Below are 18,618 nucleotides of genomic sequence, written 5' to 3'. Positions count from 1 at the left end.
CCCGATGTCACAGGAAGGCCATAAAGATCATCAAAGGACAACAACCACCCGAGCCACTGCCTGTTCACCCCGCTATCATCCAGAAGGCGAGGTCAGTACAGGTGCATCAAAGCTGGGACCGAGAGACTGAAAAACAGCTTCTATCTCAAGGCCATCAGACTGTTAAACAGCCATCACTAACATTGAGTGACTGCTGCCAACACACGGACTCAACTCCAGCCACTTTAATAATGGGAATTGATGTAAAATATATCACTAGCCATTTTAAACAATGCTACTTAATATAATGTTTACATACCCTACATTATTTATCTCATATGTATACGTATATACTGTACTCTATATCATCTACTGCATCTTTATGTAATACATGTATCACTAGCCACTTTAAACTATGCCACTTTGTTTACATACTCATCTCATATGTATATAGTGTACTCGATACCATCTGCATCTTGCCTATACCGCTCTGTACCATCACTCATTCATATATCTTTATGTACATATTCTTTATCCCTTTATACACACAAGTGTAAGGTAGTAGTTTTGGAATTGTTAGCTAGATTACTCGTTGGTTATTACTGCAATGTCGGAACTAGAAGCACAAGCATTTCGCTACACTCGCATTAACATCTGCTAACCATGTGTATGTGACAAATAAAATTGGATTTGACTGTGTCCCAAATGGCCAACACTTACCTATATAGTGCATGACTTACGACTAGAGCCATCTGCACTATAGTGAAAAGGGTGCCATTTGGGACACACTCACAACCTTTATAATGTAATGAACACGATGGGAGACAGAGAGCTGGATTCAAGCGCAGGGCGCAGCAGCTGTTTATTTGTAAAGGACCACAGGAGGAGTCAGGTAGCTGGGTCCAGGGGCAGGCAGACGGTCATACACAGGGGGTCCAAAAGGCAACAGTACAGGCAGGGAAACAGCTAGTAACGTTGTCCGGGAGATCAGGCAATAGGTTGATAACAGGAAATCCGAGGCTAAAGTACAGGCAGAGAATAGGCAAAAGGCGTCGTAAGTGAGGCAGCCAAAACTATCATACACAGGACGATTAATTACGGTGAAACCCAGCGCTTCGAATAGAAGTGTGTCACAAAACAAACAATACCTCACAATGATTGGGTGCAAAGAACTGAACTAAATAGTGTGTGATAATGACATACAGGTGTGTGAATAGGTGATCAGAATTCAGGTGACTGGGATCTGGAGAGTGAGCTGCGTTCAGGGGATCTATGTGTTTGAGAGTGTGAGTTGGAAGCAGACATTATATATAATTCATTCAGCCCTCCCTCTGATGCATTCAGCCCTCCTCTGATGCATTCAGCCCTCCCTCTGATTCATTCAGCCCTCCCTCTGATTCATTCAGCCCTCCCTCTGATTCATTCAGCCCTCCCTCTGATTCATTCAGCCCTCCCTCTGATTCATTCAGCCCTCCCTCTGATTCATTCAGCCCTCCCTCTGATTCATTCAGCCCTCCCTCTGATTCATTCAGCCCTCCCTCTGATTCATTCAGCCCTCCCTCTGATTCATTCAGCCCACCCTCTGATTCATTCAGCCCACCCTCTGATTCATTCAGCCCACCCTCTGATTCATTCAGCCCTCCCTCTGATTCATTCAGCCCTCCCTCTGATTCATTCAGCCCTCCCTCTGATTCATTCAGCCCTCCCTCTGATTCATTCAGCCCTCCCTCTGATTCATTCAGCCCACCCTCTGATTCATTCAGCCCACCCTCTGATTCATTCAGCCCACCCTCTGATGCATTCAGCCCACCCTCTGATGCATTCAGCCCTCCCTCTGATGCATTCAGCCCTCCCTCTGATGCATTCAGCCCTCCCTCTGATTCATTCAGCCCTCCCTCTGATTCATTCAGCCCTCCCTCTGATTCATTCAGCCCTCCCTCTGATTCATTCAGCCCACCCTCTGATTCATTCAGCCCACCCTCTGATTCATTCAGCCCACCCTCTTTCATTCAGCCCCTCATCATTTTAAACCTTTACAAGAAGAAAAATATCCCTAAAAATATTGTTTAGCCTATGTGACATCTGAAATCAGGCTACCTGATGGGATTTTGATAAATGCACAAAATCGCCAATCAAAATAAACATGATGGCCTATTTGATTCTAAGTTCGGACATATAAAGTTAGGATGTACTGTCAATGGATGGATGGATTATCTTGGCAAATGATAAAATGCTCACCAACAGAGATATAAATACATTTGTGAACAACATTTTTGTGCATATGGAACATTTCTGGGATCTGTTATTTCAGCTCATGAAACATGGGGCCAACACTTTAAATGTTGCACTTGTAAAGTGGGGGTGTTGCACATGTTGCATTTTTGTTCAGTATACATTGGAACCAGTCATTAAGTCTAACTGAAATGCCACTGAGTCCTGAGGAATGTGGTATTTCCCATTAACACATAACTTACACAACACAGCCTAATCATTTGTACAATCTTGTAAAAAAAAAAAGGTTCTATCTAGAACCCAAAAGGGTTTTCCTATGGGTACAGCCTCAGAACCCTTTTGGAACCCTTTTCTCTAAGAGTGTGGTGAGTCAGTGGGTGTTTGATTAAGGTAGAAATGAGAACACTGAGATTAGGAGCTTATATAAATACATGATCCAGTACCACTACTGGATGCTTGTAATCGTTAAAGACTGGGGAGTTTCTCAGGATAAACAAAGAAAAACGAAATTGAGCTAAGCACAGGCAAATTCCTAGTGGAAAACCTGGTTCAGTCTGCTTACCACCAGACACTGGGAGATGAATGCATCTTTCAGCAGGACAATAACCTAAAACACAAGGGAAATCAATACTGGATTTGCTTACCAAGAAGACAGTGAATGTTCCTGAGTGGCCGAGTTACAGTTTTTACTTAAATCGGCGTAAAAATCTATGGCAAGACTTGCAAATGGCTCTCTAGCAAAGATCAACAGCCAAGAGCTTGAAGAATACAAATAATAATAATGTGCAAATGTTGCACAATCCAGGTGTGGAAAGTTCTTAGAGACTTACCCAGAAAGACTCACAGTTCTCAGAGACTTACACAGAAAGACTCACAGTTCTCAGAGACTTACCCAGAAAGACTCACAGTTCTCAGAGACTTACACAGAAAGACTCACAGTTCTCAGAGACTTACCCAGAAAGACTCACAGTTCTCAGAGACTTACACAGAAAGACTCACAGTTCTCAGAGACTTACCCAGAAAGACTCACAGTTCTCAGAGACTTACCCAGAAAGACTCACAGTTCTCATAAACATACCCAGAAAGACTCACAGCTCTTAGAGACTTACCCAGGAAGACTCACAGTTCCCAGAGACTTACTTAGAAAGACTCACAGTTCTCAGAGACTTACCTTAGAAAGACTCACAGTTCTCAGAGCTTACCCAGAAAGACTCACAGTTCTCAGAGACTTACCCAGAAAGACTCACAGCTCTCAGAGACTTACCCAGAAAGAACAGACTCACAGAAAGACTCTTCTCAGAGACTTACCCAGAAAGACTCACAGTTCTCTTAGAAAGACTTATAAACATACCCAGAAAGACTCACAGCTCTTAGAGACTTACCCAGAAAGACTCACAGCTCTCAGAGACTTACCCAGAAAGACTCACAGCTCTTAGAGACTTACCCAGAAAGACTCACTGAAAGATTAGTGGAATCTGTGTGGGCTGCTGGACAGGTAGGATGACTGACAGTGAAGGTGAACAGGTGGTCACGTGTCAGGTGACAGAGGAATGTATGAGACTGAGGCAGGAATTCCTTTAACCATAAAGTGGTATATTTACTGAGTAGTCTGTGCTTACCTTAGAAAGACTCACAGTTCTCAGAGACTTACCCAGAAAGACTCACAGCTCTTAGAGACTTACCCAGAAAGACTCACAGCTCTCAGAGACTTACCCAGAAAGACTCACAGCTCTCAGAGACTTACCAAGAAAGATGATAAGATAAAACTTGATGCGATGGCTAAAATTGGAACAATACGCATTGTCACAAACGTCAGACATATGAACGGGATGGCATACAAGACTGGCTGACACAGGCATTTTTCATTTCTCTATTCTACTGTACACCCCCCCACTCATCCTCCCCTCCCTTCATTCATATCTTTTTCTTTTTTTTGCCAAACAGCCTACCGCAGTATCCTTAAAGTCCCTGCGATTGTCCTGAGTTGTCCTCGCCTTTACCCAGCATGCACTTTGGTGATTTGGGTGCTCTGTCAGAGCGGGCTCACGGTTTTGATGAGATCAGGGGAAGGAGGGAGGAGGGATAGAGGGAGGACAGTGGAAGGCAGACATTGTGATGCTGTCTGTATATGTGCTTCTCTCACACCAAACTACCCCACTCCCACCGCCCTCCTCTCCTCCCCCATTCTCTCCTCCCCCTCCTTCTACATCATCTCTCCTCTCCTCTCCCCTCCTCCACTCATCTCCCCTCTTCTCCCTCCTCTCATCTCACCTCCCCCTCTTCTCTCCCCTCCTCCCTCCTCTCCTCTCCCTTCTCCTCCCTCATCTCCCCTCTCCCCTCATCTCTCCTCCCTCCCATCTCCCCTCCCTCTCTCATCCCTCCACTCTCTCTCTTCCTCCCATCTCCCCCTCCCTTCCCTCCTCTCCCTTCCCCCTCCTCCTCTCCTCCCTCCCTCATCTCCCCTCCCTCCCTCCTCTCCCTCATCTCCCCCCTCACCCACCTCCCTCCTCTCCCATCTCCCCTCCCTTCTCTCATCCCTCCTCTCTCCCTCCTCCCTCCTCTCCTCCCTCCTCTTCCATCTCCCCTCCCTCCTCTCCCTCACTCCTCTCTCTCCCTCCTCCTCCCTCCTCTCCGCTCCCCTCTCCTCCTGCCTCCCCTCCTCCCTCCTCTCTTCCCTCCTCCACCCTAATTTCCCCTCCCTCCTCTCCACCCTAATTTCCCTTCCCTCCTCTCCCCCTCCTCATCCCTCATCTCCCTCTCTCCCTCCCTCCTCTCCCCCTCCCCTCCCTCCTCCCCCTCCCTTCTCCTCCCTCCTCTCCCCTCCTCCTCCCTCATCTCCCCTCTCCCTCCACTCCACTCCCCCCCTCCCTTCTTTCATCCCTCTCCCTCCTCCCCTCTCTCCCTCCTCTCTCCCTCATCTCCCCCTCCCTCCCTCCTCTCCCCTCCCTCCCTCCTCCCTCATCTCCCCTCCCTCCCTCCCTCCCTCCTCTCCCCTCCCTCCCTCCTCTCCCTTCTCTCATCCCTCCTCTCCCCTGCTCTCTCCCTCATCTCACCTCTCCTCCCTCTCTTCTCTCCCCTACTCATCCCTCCTCCTCTCCCCTCCTCCTCCCTTCTCTCTCCCCTGCTCTCTCCCTCATCTCCTCTCATCTCCCCTCTTCTCCCTCCTCTCATCTCACCTCCCCCTCTTCTCTCCCCTCCTCCACCCTCTCCTCTCCCTTCTCCTCATCTCCTCTCCCTTCTCCTCCCTCCCTCCCTCCCTCCCCTGTTCACCCAAACTACATATTTACTCTATCATTCTGTCCCTGTAATTGTGTGCATGTGGATGAAAACAGAGTGTTAGCGCGCTGCACACAGTCCTCATCTGACCTGCACTCAGACTGGCACAGTAGCGAAAGGGGGGGATGAGGGAGAGAGGGACAGGGAGTGAGATGGAGAAATAGTGAGAGAGAGAGAATGAGAGGGCGGGGCTTGGGGAGCCAAAGGGGTTCATGCATTTTAAACGATTCTGCGCTGTTTATTTTGTCTAATGTCACAATGTTGTGCGTTCTCCACATGACTGGTTCTCCCTCTATTCCTCTCTCACTCTGGAGGTCAGATCAGGAGCTTAGTGCTACACACTATGATGATTTCAAATCCTGTACCAATTTGTAGCACAGAGGGCAGACAGACAGTCTCTGGAGGCTGCTACAGAGGGCAGAAGATCTATACTGTAGATCTATACTTCTGGTGAAGAAGAAGTTTCTCTGCTAGTGACTGACTATCCCTTCCTTGACATAGCCTTCCTGCTACATTACTGGCAGCCATTTTGGGGCACATCAAACAGAATTAGCCACATAATCACTACAGTAATGGGACACAGGAGTAATGAGGCAGGAGCCTGGGCGAGGGGGGCCGGAGGATAGTTTGTAAATAACAAAAACAAATCACATCTGGGGTTTGAACTGGGGACTTCCTAAATCAAGATTGCTGTGTGTACTGGAATTCATCTGGTTCCCAGAAACACACTCTGTCCTTCTAGGAAACCTGTCTGTCTGCCCTCTGTAGCAGCCTCCACGTGACCTGTCTGTCTGCCCTCTGTAGCAGCCTCCACATAACCTGTCTGTCTGCCTTCTGTAGCAGCCTCCACGTGACCTGTGTCTGCCTGCATTCTGTAGCAGCCTCCAGGTGACCTGTCTGTCTGCCCTCTGTAGCAGCCTCCACGTGACCTGTCTGCCCCCTGTAGCAGCCTCCACATAACCTGTCTGTCTGCCTCTGTAGCAGCCTCCACTTGACCTGTCTGTCTGCCCTCTGTAAGCAGCCTCCACGTGACCTGTCTGCCCTCTGTAGCAGCCTCCACATAACCTGTCTGTCTGCCTCCAGCCTCCACTTGACCTGTCTGTCAGCCTCCACGTGGCCTGTCTGTCTGCCCACTGTAGCAGCCTCCACTTGACCTGTCTGTCTGCCCTCTATAGCAGCCTCCACATTGTCATGATGACCTGTCTGCCTGTCTGTCTGTCTACCTGCCTGTTGTAGCAGCCTCCACATGGTCATGATAACCTGTCTGTCTGTCTGTCGTAGCAGCCTCCACATGGTCATGATGACCTGTCTGTCTGTCGTAGCAGCCTCCACATGGTCATGATGACCTGCCTGTCTGTCTGTCTGTTTTAGCAGCCTACACATTGTCATGATGACCTGTCTGCCTGTCTGTCTGTCTGCCTGCCTGTTGTAGCAGCCTCCACATGGTCATGATAACCTGTCTGTCTGTCGTAGCAGCCTCCACATGGTCATGATGACCTGTCTGTCTGCCTGTTGTAGCAGCCTCCACATGGTCATGATGACTTGTCTGTCTGCCTGTTGTAGCAGCCTCCACATGGTCATGATGACCTGTCTGCCTGTTGTAGCAGCCTGCACATGGTCATGATGACCTGTCTGCCTGTTGAAGCAGCCTGCACATGGTCATGATGACCTGTCTGCCTGTTGTAGCAGCCTCCACACGGTCATGAAGACTTGTCTGTCTGTCTGTCTGTTGTAGCAGCCTCCACATGGTCATGATGACTTGTCTGTCTGTCTGTCGTAGCAGCCTCCACACGGTCATGAAGACTTGTCTGTCTGTCTGTCGTAGCAGCCTCCACACGGTCATGAAGACTTGTCTGTCTGTCTGTCTGTCTGTGTCTGTCTGTCTGTTGTAGCAGCCTCCACATGGTCATGATGACCTGTCTGTCTGCCTGTTGTAGCAGCCTCCACATGGTCATGATGACCTGTCTGCCTGTTGTAGCAGCCTCCACATGGTCATGAAGACTTGTCTGTCTGTCTGTCCGACTGCCTGCCTGCCTGTCTGTCTGTCTGTCTGTCTGTCTGTCTGTCTGTCTGTCTGTCTGTCTGTCTGTCTGTCTGTCTGTCTGTCTGTCTGTCTGTCTGTCTGTCTGTTGTCTTCTGTGTCTGTCTGTCGTTGTCTGTCTGTCTGTCGTAGCAGCCTCCACATGAAGACTTGTCTGTCTGTCTGTCTGTCTGCAGTCCTGATGAAGACTTGTCTGTCTGTCTGTCTGTTGTAGCAGACTCCACATGGTCATGATGACCTGTCTGTCTGTTTGTAGCAGCCTCCACATGGTGCCATGATGACCTGTCTGTCTGTTTTAGCAGCCTCCACATTGCCATGATGACCTGTCTGTCTGCCTGTTGTAGCAGCCTCCACATGGTCATGATGACCTGTCTGCCTGTTGTAGCAGCCTGCACATGGTCATGATGACCTGTCTGCCTGTTGTAGCAGCCTCCACATGGTCATGATGACCTGTCTGCCTGTTGTAGCAGCCTCCACATGGTCATGATGACCTGTCTGCCTGTTGTAGCAGCCTCCACATGGTCATGATGACCTGTCTGCCTGTTGTAGCAGCCTCCACATGGTCATGATGACCTGTCTCCCTGTTGTAGCAGCCTCCACATGGTCATGATGACCGGTCTGCCTGTTGTAGCAGCCTCCACATGGTCATGATGACCTGTCTGCCTGTTGTAGCAGCCTCCACATGGTCATGATGATTGAATTGTCATGTAAGGTATTAACTCATTTCACCAGTTAGGGGGGTGTTTTAGGTCAGTTACAGCACTGCAGCATATTTTTAGGATACTTTGTAATCTTAGTTCTGCTTTCAGTCATTCATTGTATAGTAGGCTGCATGACAAGCTGGGCTTCAATCTTCAGAGGAAATAACACCTTTATTAGATGGCCTAACCAGAGATTATATACAGAGAAATGTAAAGTAGAAAACTCTTTTAGATTTGGAGTAATATGGGGTTGAATCCTAACTGAAAATACATCAAATCAAATGTTATTGGTTGTGTACACAGATTAGCAGATGTCATCCTGACTGATGTCTTGAGATGTTGCTTCAATATATCCACATAATTTCCCCTCCCTCATGATACCATCTATTTTGTGACGTGCACCAGTCCCTCCTGCAGCAAAGCACCCTCACAAAATGATGCTGCCACCCCCGTGTTTCACAGTTGGGATGGTGTTCTTCAGCTTGCAAGCCTCCCCCTTTTTCCTCCAAACATAACGATGGTCATTATGGCCAAACAGTTCTATTTGTGTTTCTTCAGAATAGAGGACATTTCTCCAAAAAGTATGATCTTTGTCCCCATGTGTAGTTGCAAACAGTAGTCTGGCTTTTTTTTATGGCGGTTTGGAACAGTGGCTTCTTCCTTGCTGAGGGACTTTCAGGTTATGTCGAAACAGGACTTGTATTACTGTGGATATTGATAATTTTGTACCCGTTTCCTCCAGCATCTTCAGAATGTCCTTTGCTGCTGTTCTGGGATTGATTTGCACTTTTCGCACCAAAGTACGTTCATCTCTAGGAGACAGAACGCGTCTCCTTCCTGAGCGGTGTGACGGGTGCGTGGTCCCATGGTGTTTATACTTGCGTACTATTGTTTTTAACAGATGGACATGGTACCCTCAGGCCTTTGGAAATTGCTACCAAGGATGAACCAGACTTGTGGAGGTCCACCATTTTTTTCTGAGGTCTTGGCTGATTTCTTTTGATTTTCCCATGATGTCAAGGAAAGATGCACTGAGTTTGAAGATAGGCCTTGAAATACATCCACAGGTACACCTCCAGTTGACTCAAATTATGTCAATTAGCCCATCAGAAGCTTCTAAAGCCATGACATCATTTTCTGGAATTTTCCAAGCTGTTTAAAGGCACAGTCAAGTTAGTGTATGTAAACTTCTGACCCACTGGAATTGTGATACAGTGAAATAATATATCCGTAAACAATTGTTGGAAAAATTACTTGTGTCATGCACAAAGTAGATTTTCTAACCAACTTGCCAAAACTATAATTTGTTAACAAGAAATGTGTGGAGTGGTTGAAAAATGAGTTATAATGACTCCAACCTAAGTGTATGTAAATGTCGGTCTTTGAAGGAAACATTCAATATTTGTTGTGCAGTATTCATAGCCTTAAACTACATTTGTATATTCAGTTCATATGGAATAACTTGGATGTGACATGACATTTAATAGCTAAAATGAATCATTTCAATCTCTCATGTCAAGATTATTTGAAGCATTACAGAATCAAATGGATATAATATTAATATTCTAATACGTTCCATTTGTTGCTTGATGGAGAACTTTAAAGCCTGGAGTGTTTTTAAGTGCTGTGCATCAGATGTAGGAAAATAAGAGATGAATGCCAAGCTCTCCTCTGAATCATTGAGTAACCCTTTCAAATATAACTCAATCACCATGGAAACACAGGGAAATGATAGAGTTGATCAGAGTGCATTGGGCAGAGCTCTCTCTCTGACTGTAAAACTATAATATGTATGTAAGCAATCTTCATTAAATATTAGCATTAGCCTATTTACTATTATGAGCTTCCCCAACAGGGAATGGCAGTTCAATGAAAATCTTTATTGAAAGGCGTTGTGCATTTACTTGTACTATTAGAGAGCGAGAGAGATGTTATACAAGTGATCACTGTCAATAGAAGAGGAATGGCTAACCCAGTCCTTCTGGCACTGAACTAATGGAGTTAAGAAAACAAATCAACAAATAGTCTAGTTTCCTTTCCCCGTGTTCGTTCCTGTGCACTTCATTGGCCCGCTTCCTACAGTACCCAACTGTGTTGTTGTTTGTCTGGTTCCTTTGAGCTGACAAATTAACTAGGAAGCCTTATTGTATTGTGTTTTCCTTTGGCACAGCTTCAAACACAACCTGGCTCTTTACCGGCCGACCGACACTGAGCATGTCCGTTTTATAACGGCATTGAGCGTTTCATTTAAACGCTTTCTACGAATATTTAATTTCTCAGTAACAGCCTCGCCCACTTTAAGAGCCAGATTGGATCAGACTAGGGCTGGGCGATATATTGTACCAGTCAAAAGTTTGTACACACCTACTCATTCCAGGGTTTCTTTATTTTTACTATTTTCTACATTGTAGAATAATAGTGAAGACATCAAAACTATGAAATAACACATATAGAATCATGTAGCAACCAAAAAAAGTGTTAAACAAATCAATATATTTTATATTTTATATTCTTCAAAGTAGCCACCCTTTGCCTTGATGACAGCTTTGCACACTCTTGGCATTTTCTCAACCTGCTTCGTGAGGTAGTCATGAATGCATTTCAATTAACAGGTGTATCTTGTTAATTAGTGGAATTTCTTTTCTTTTTAATGTGTTTTATTCAATTAGTTGTGTTGTGAGAAGGTAGGGGTGGTATACAGAAGATAGCCCTATTTGGTAGAAAAACACGGCCAACAGATCAAATACGCAAAGAGAAACATTAGTCCATCATTACTTTAAGACATGAAGGTCAGTCAATCCAGAACATTTCAAGAACTTTGAACGTTTCTTCAAGTGCAGTCGCAAAAACCATCAAGTGCTATGATGAAACTGGCTCTCATGAGGACCGCCAAAGGAAAGGAAGACCCAGAGTTACCTCTGCTGCAGAGGATAAGAGGATACGTTAATTAGTGTTACCAGCCTCAGAAAGCCCAAATAAAATGCTTCACAAAGCTCAAGTAACAGACACATCTCTACATCAACTGTTTAGAGGATACTCTGTGAATCAGGCCTTCACGGTCGAATTGCTGCAAAAAGACCACTACTAAAGGACACCAATAAGAAGAAGAGACTTGCTTGAGCCAAGAAACACGAGCAATGGATATTAGACCGGTGGAAATCTGTCCTTTGGTCTGATAAGTCATAAGGAAAAACAGCCAACAAGTGCTCAGCATATCTGGGAACTCCAAGACTGTTGGAAAAGCATTCAGGTGAAGCTGGTTGAGAGAATGCCAAGTGTGTGCAAAGCTGTCATCAAGCTACTTTGAAAAATCGAAAATGTATTTGGATTTGTTTAACACCTGATTTGAACATCTGAACAAAGTGGACAGGCTAACATGCTGCTCAAACAGTCGGAGACAAACAGAACGGTGTGTTCATTACAATTCAACTGTTCTGCCTTGTTAGCTAGCAAATAGATCCAAGTTTGATAAACTTGAAATATAAAGATTCCTATAAAGATTAGCTTGCTGTGGGCTTTTGCTTGAGAGATTGTTTATGAGACCTGTGTTAATTTTCTATAATGTCTGCTCCAAAAAGTTAGTCGTTATTAGTGAATGTGCATTATCCATGTATCTGGTAAAAAAAATATTTTGCAAAAAGGGCATTTTCATAGACAGACTTGAAAGCCAGATCAGTGATTATTGCAAAAAAAAAAGAATCAGGTTAAACTATTTTTATCAAATAATTAAGTTATTTGTACATCTTATGGTTGTGGAAGGCTTATATCTAGCCTAGGTATAATATTACAAGCCCTGAATTCATTAGATAGCAATGGCACCGGAGAAGAAGGCTGGTGTTTTTTTATTTTTATTTTTTTTTATTTTGTGCATAATGTTGCCGCTAACTTCTGGACATCAGGACTCCGATTACTCGTCAGTCAAAAGTTTGGACACACCTACTCATTCCAGGGTTTCTTTATTTTTACAATTTTCTACATTGTAGAATAATAGTGAAAACGTATTTTGTGCATAATGTTGCCGCTAACTTCTGGACATCAGGACTCCGATTACTCGCAACTGACTGGCAGAATCCTTTTTCCCTTTAACGAGTCTGACGAGCCCGACGTGAATGATATAGATCCCCGTGATTTGCGTGAAGAGGAGGTGGAGAAAAAGGGGCAAGAGGGCGAGCTGCCTTCAGAGATATTGACCTTAGAGGTATTTTATGCTCTGTTTGGTTGGTCAGGGTGTGCCTCGGGTGGGAAACTCTATGTTCTTTGTTTCTATGTTTTGGCCGGGTATGGTTCTCAATCAGGGACAGCTGTCCAATGTTGTCTCTGAAAATGTAAATGTCTCTGATTGGGAATCATACTTAGACAGCCTTTTTTTGTTGTTAAATTGTTCAACCAAAGGGGGGGGGGGTCTGGACCACCTTTACGCCACACACAGATGCATACAAAGCTCTCCCTTGCCCTCTATTTGGAAAATCTGACCATAATTCTAACCTCCTGCTTACAAGCAAAAATTAAAGCAGGAATCACCAGTGACTAGTTCAATAAAAAAAGTGGTCAGATGAAGCAGATGCTAAGCTTCAGGACTGTTTTACTAGCACAGACTGGAATATGTTCCAGGATTCCTCTGATGTCATTGAAGAGTACACCACATCAGTCATTGGCTTCATCAATAGTGCATTGATGACGTCGTCCCCACAGTGACCGTACGTACATACCCCAACCAGAAGCCATGGATTACAGTCAACATCCACACTGAGCTAAAAGTTAGGGCTGCCACTTTCAAGGAGTGGGACTCTAACCCGGAAGCCTATAAGAAATCCCGCTATGCCCTCCGACGAACCATCAAACAGGCAAAGCGTCAATACAGGACTAAGATCGAATCGCCGGATGTGGCAGGGCTTGCAAACCATTACAGAATACAAAGGGAAGCACAGCTGAGAGCTGCCCAGTGACACAAGCCTACCAGACGAGCTGAACTACTTCTATGCTTGCTTCGAGGCAAATAACACTGAAACATGCATGAGAGCACCAGCTGTTCCCAGACGACTGTGTGATCACGATCTCGACAGCCAATGTGAGTAAGACCTTTAAACAGGTCAACATTTACCAGGCCGCAGGGCCAGGCGGATTACCAGGACGTGTACTGCAAGCATGCGCTCACCAACTGGCAAGTGTCTTCACTGACATTTTCAACCTGTCCCTGTCCAAATCTGTAATACCAAGATGTTTTAAGCAGACCACCATAGTGCCTGCCCAAGAACACTATGGTAACCTGCCTAAATGACTACCATCCCGTAGCACTCAAGTCTGTAGCCCTGAAGTGCTTTGAAAAGCTGTTCATGACTCACATCAACACCATTACCCCAGAAACCATAGACCCACTGCAATGTGCATACCGCCCCAACAGATCCACAGATAATGCAGTCTCTATTGCATTCCACACTGCCCTTTCCCACCTGAACAAAAGTAGCACCTATGTGAGAATACTATTCATTGACTACAGCTCAGTGTTCAACACCATAGTGCCCTCAAAGTTCATCACTAAGCTAAGGACCCTGGGACTAAACACCTACCTCTGCAACTGGATCCTGGACTTAGTGACGGGCCGCTTCAGGTGGTAAGGGTAGGTAACAGCACATCCGCCACGCTGATCCTTAACACAGGGGCCCCTCAGGGGTGCGTGCTTAGTCACCTCCTATACTCCCTGTTCACTCATGACTGCACGGCCAGGCATGACTCCAACACCATCATTAAATTTGTCGATGACACAGCAGTGATAGGCTGTGTCGTTGTAGCTGATCAGACCTATAGGGAGATCAGATTCCTAGCTGTGTGGTACCAGGACAACAATCTCTCCCTCAATGTGATCAAGACAAAGGAGATGATTGCGGCCTGCAGGAAAAAGAGGACCAAGCACACCCCCATTCTCAACGACGGGGCTGCAGTGGAGCAGGTTGAGAGCTTCAAGTTCCTTGGTTTCCACATCACCAACAAACTAACATGGTCCAAGCACACCAAGACAGTCGTGAAGAGGGCACGACAAAACCTATTCCCCTTCAGGAGACTGAAAAGATTTGGTATGGGTCCTCAGATCCTCAAAATGTTCTACAGCTGCACCATTGAGAGCATCCTGACTGGTTGCGTCACTGCCTGGTATGGCAACTGCTCGGCCTCCGACCAGTAGGCACTACAGAGGGTAGTCCGAACGGCCCAGTACATTACTGGGGCCAAGCTTCCTGCCATCCAGGACCTATATACCAGGCAGTGTCAGAGGAAGGCCCTAAAAATTGTCACACTCCAGCCACCCTAGTCAGACTGTTCTCTCTGCTACTGCACGGCAATCGGTACCGTACTGCTGCTCTTTAATCAATTGTTACTTTTATTTCTTATTCTTATCCATATTTTTTTTAAACTGCGTTGTTGGTTAGGTGTTCGTAAGTAATTATTTCACTGTAAGGTCTACACCTGTTGTATTCGGTGCATATGACTAATAACATTGTTTGATTTGACGATTACTGACTGATTTGATGATTACTGATAGCCATTGTTTGAAATGGAGAGTATTTGACCTTTAAATTGTACAACAAATAAAAACATTATGAATATATATATATATATGTATATATATATAGTGAATCTTCCAGAAGTTTGAAAAAATGGGAGATACGATTTTTAGGCCATATCGTCCAGCCCTAGATCAGACATGACTCGCAGAGAAATACTGAGTCATAAGCGAGAGAGAGAAAGAGAGGGGAAGGTGAGGGAAGGAGGGATAGCAGGAGAAAGAGTGAGAGAGGGAGAGGCAGAGAGGCCCTAGTGAAAGAGAAAGAAGAAGGGAAGAGGTTGTTGTGAAGTCCTCTAGATCAGATCCCACAAGTCCAAAATGTTGGACCCGTTCCGAAATGGACCATCCAGAACCAATATGCATAAATAATAACTTTCAAATATAGAGACCCGTTCTAAACAGACCAGAAAACAACTAGACCCATTCCTGTATAGGCATGGTCGGATCAAGACACGGTGCAATCCGAGTGAGGGAAGCAACAGAAAACTACATTTTTAAGCTACTTTATTAACCGGACACTCTAGCAGGGGTTGTGCTGTGTGTTTAGGCTACTGTGAGTGACATGGAGAACAGGGAGGGAGAGATGAGACAGAAACCAACCATGCTGACTCGCACTATTGTAGACTAATAGCTGACATAGCTAGGTTATTTATCATCTAATATGATTACAAAGTACGTGTACCTGTCTTGACTGCATCAAACGGGGAGAAGCTAGCTAGCTAGGCTAATTGAGGCTGCATGCGCTTTCGCGTCCTACACAGTTACAAACAGCTCCATTCAGAATATTAAGTACAGCTGTTGGTCGTTGTAGCCTATCCTCCTTTAACTTTTATTCCATCATTTTAATTCCATCTTCCATTGATTATTTAACTCCTAACTTTTGCCACACAGAGGCTCTATGACTGTAGCTTATTGCCGCTTTGATGACTTATGATTGGCCATCAATAATCTAAACGCTCCACTCTCGTGAAATGCAAGAGTAGCAGCATAAATTATACAATTTCTCTCTCTCGCTACTGCAGCAGTCACATTAAGATCTGTACGGGTCCTCCCAGACAAGTCAGTTAAAATTACACATACCGGAGGTCCTGTGACAATATATCAGATCCGAGCCTTACCGTGACATTATTTAGAACACGCTTGGGTTTGAAATCGGGTTTCAGGGTATTCAGGTACAGGTGGTTCAAATCAAATCACATTTATTTATATAGCCCTTCGTACATCAGCTGATATCTCAAAGTGCTGTACAGAAACCAAGCCTAAAACCCCAAACAGCAAGCAATGCAGGTGTAGAAGCATGGTGGCTAGGAAGAACTCCCTAGAAAGGCCAAAACCTAGGAAGAAACCTAGAGAGGAACCAGGCTGAGGGGTGGCCAGTCCTCTTCTGGCTGTGCCGGGTGGAGATTATAACAGAACATGGCCAATATGTTCAAATGTTCATAAATGACCAGCATGGTCAAATAATAATAATCACAGTAGTTGTCGAGGGTGCAGCAAGTCAGCACCTCAGGAGTAAATGTCAGTTGGCTTTTCATAGCCAACCATTAAGAGTATCTCTACCACTCCTGCGGTCTCTAGAGAGTTGAAAACAGCAGGTCTGGGACAGGTAGTACGTCCGGTGAACAGGTCAGGATTCCATAGCTGCAGGCAGAACAGTTGAAACTGGAGCAGCAACACGGCCAGGTGGACTGGGGACAGCAAGGAGTCATCATGCCGGGTAGTCCTGAGGCATGGTCCTAGGGCTCAGGTCCTCCGAGAGAAAGAGAGAATTAGAGGGAGCATACTTAAATTCACACAGGACACCGGATAAGACAGGAGAAGTACTCCAGATATAACAAACTGACCCTAGCCCCCCGACACAAACTACTGCAGCATAAATATTAGAGGCTGAGACAGGAGGGGTCAGGAGACACTGTGGCCCCATTCAATGATACCCCCGAACAGGGCCAAACAGGAAGGATATAACCCCACCCACTTTGCCAAACCACAGCCCCCACACCACTAGAGGAATATCTTCAACCACCAACTTACCATTCTGAGACAAGGCCGAGTATAGGCCACAAAGATCTCCGCCTCGGTTGGCGCCCCCCCTTGGGTTGTGCCAACCTTTAGTCTGCTCCCCTCCTCCTTTACTTTCTGCAGAAGTATTTATGTTCAACGTCAGAGGTTAATGATGTCGTAAAGCATGTCTGAGTGCTTCAATCCTCTGCTTCTGCACCTGGCTCCTCCCTCCAACTCCACACATCCAGCGTGTCACTGCACATATGTCTTCATATACTCTTTTGAAAGCCTCGTAGTTGCAGTGCCTTCTTACGTGTTACTGTTAGCCAGTGCTTGAAGTGGAATGAGAAAAGGTGCCAGTACTCAAACAGTAGAACGTTTAAAGAGTCCGTACTTGCAGCGGCCCAATTCATTAGACTGTGTGTATTTGTGTGTGTGAGATAGCCGTTTTCATTGAACTCTACACTAACGCTTTCCTCCCTTAAATGGAGAGCTTTCCAAAGCATTTTACATCCTCGCTGTCCCTAATGTATTGTTTTTGAAAAAAATGTTCTAAAACTATTTGTTTGGTAGTACATGTATTTGTTTATGCTTGTGCTTTAATCCCTTGCTGAGGATTAGGCCTATCCATGGACATGGTTTTGGATTATAGCACCACAAACGTCTACCTCTTTGTACGTATTTGAATGTAAACACTTATGATTAAGAGACATATGGTCTTGATGAGCCCAGGCACTAGTGTGTATAATAGAATCTGATATTTCTCCTCTGGTTCTCTTGTTCTTCCAGGGCTCGGTCTGGTGGGGCTCGGCAGCTCCTCAACCCGGCCTGGAGACTCCTCGGCTACCTCACTCCCTCTCTCCCTCTGGTAAGAATGGCCTTTTGTTGCACAATGCTCAGACAGCTAGCCAGCGTCCAACACCTCAAACACACACACACGCACATCCAGCATGCCAGGGTCTCCTCAGCTCTGCCAATACAGAGAGGAAAGAGGAGACCACAGCCGTCAGCTTCACTTCAGCCCCTTTCCTCGGCCTCAGCTAAACAGCACACACACATGGTCAGAAATGGAATTAATGACTTTGCCCTTTTTATGGAAGCAGTACATTTGATTCTAAGTTGTCTGAAGGTGAGCCAGTTAGTAGAGCTAACAGTGCGTCTGGCTTCAGATCAAGGTCTGTTCTTTTGCTGAATGAACTCAGCATGTTCAGGTGTGAACCATGGGTTGGCTCTTTCAAGAGCAAGTTAGAAAGGTTCAAGAGCAAGTTAGAATGGTGAAGGTCAAGTGTTAAGTTTCTCTTAGTGATAAAGGTGTGGTTTAGTTTTAGGCAACTTCGTGTTTCTGACAGACTATAGGACAGTGATCACTGAGGTCCACGAGTTGAGTATTTATGAGGGTTATTTCTAAGTATGAGATGAATCAGAGTTGAGAGTACATTGTAACGAGTGGGCTCAGGAATCAGTTGGACGAAGCTCAGATCAATACATGCTGATTTAAGACGATCAGACAAAGGAGTAAGCCAATCGAGATTCAGATCCCCCAATTACAGAATAAATGGAACAGAGTCAAATGTGGTTTCCCTGTGTTTGATACCGTTCCATGTATTCCACTCCAGCCATTACAATGAGCCTGTCCTCCTATAGTAATAATATAATATAATATATGCCATTTAGCAGACGCTGAGTCATGTGTGCATACATTCTCCCCGGGATAGAACCCACTACCCTGGCTCCTCTCCTGAGCTCCTCCCACCAGCCTCCTCTGGTGTGTGTGCCTAAATTAGTATCTGGTCTATGCTTTCTAAGAACCATATGGGGCCTGTTCAGGA

The 18,618-nt window shown here is 45.6% G+C and overlaps 1 protein-coding gene across 6 annotated transcripts in view; it reads left to right on the top strand.

Moving 5' to 3' along the window:
* The window catches only part of LOC124012304 (thyroid hormone receptor beta), a 157,268-nt gene that overhangs the window by 65,737 nt on the left and 72,913 nt on the right, over window positions 1–18,618 (top strand). For all 6 annotated transcript variants that reach the window (XM_046325780.1, XM_046325776.1, XM_046325779.1 and 3 more), the window contains exon 2: window positions 17,579–17,657. The gene's annotated coding sequence lies outside the window, so the exon portion shown is untranslated. The remainder of the gene's footprint in view (window positions 1–17,578; window positions 17,658–18,618) is intronic.

This window comes from Oncorhynchus gorbuscha, linkage group LG24 (genome assembly GCF_021184085.1).
Source record: "Oncorhynchus gorbuscha isolate QuinsamMale2020 ecotype Even-year linkage group LG24, OgorEven_v1.0, whole genome shotgun sequence".
Taxonomy (NCBI): Eukaryota; Metazoa; Chordata; class Actinopteri; order Salmoniformes; family Salmonidae; genus Oncorhynchus; species Oncorhynchus gorbuscha.
Note: the sequence above shows the minus strand (reverse complement) of the source record. Positions and strands in the feature narration are given on the sequence as shown.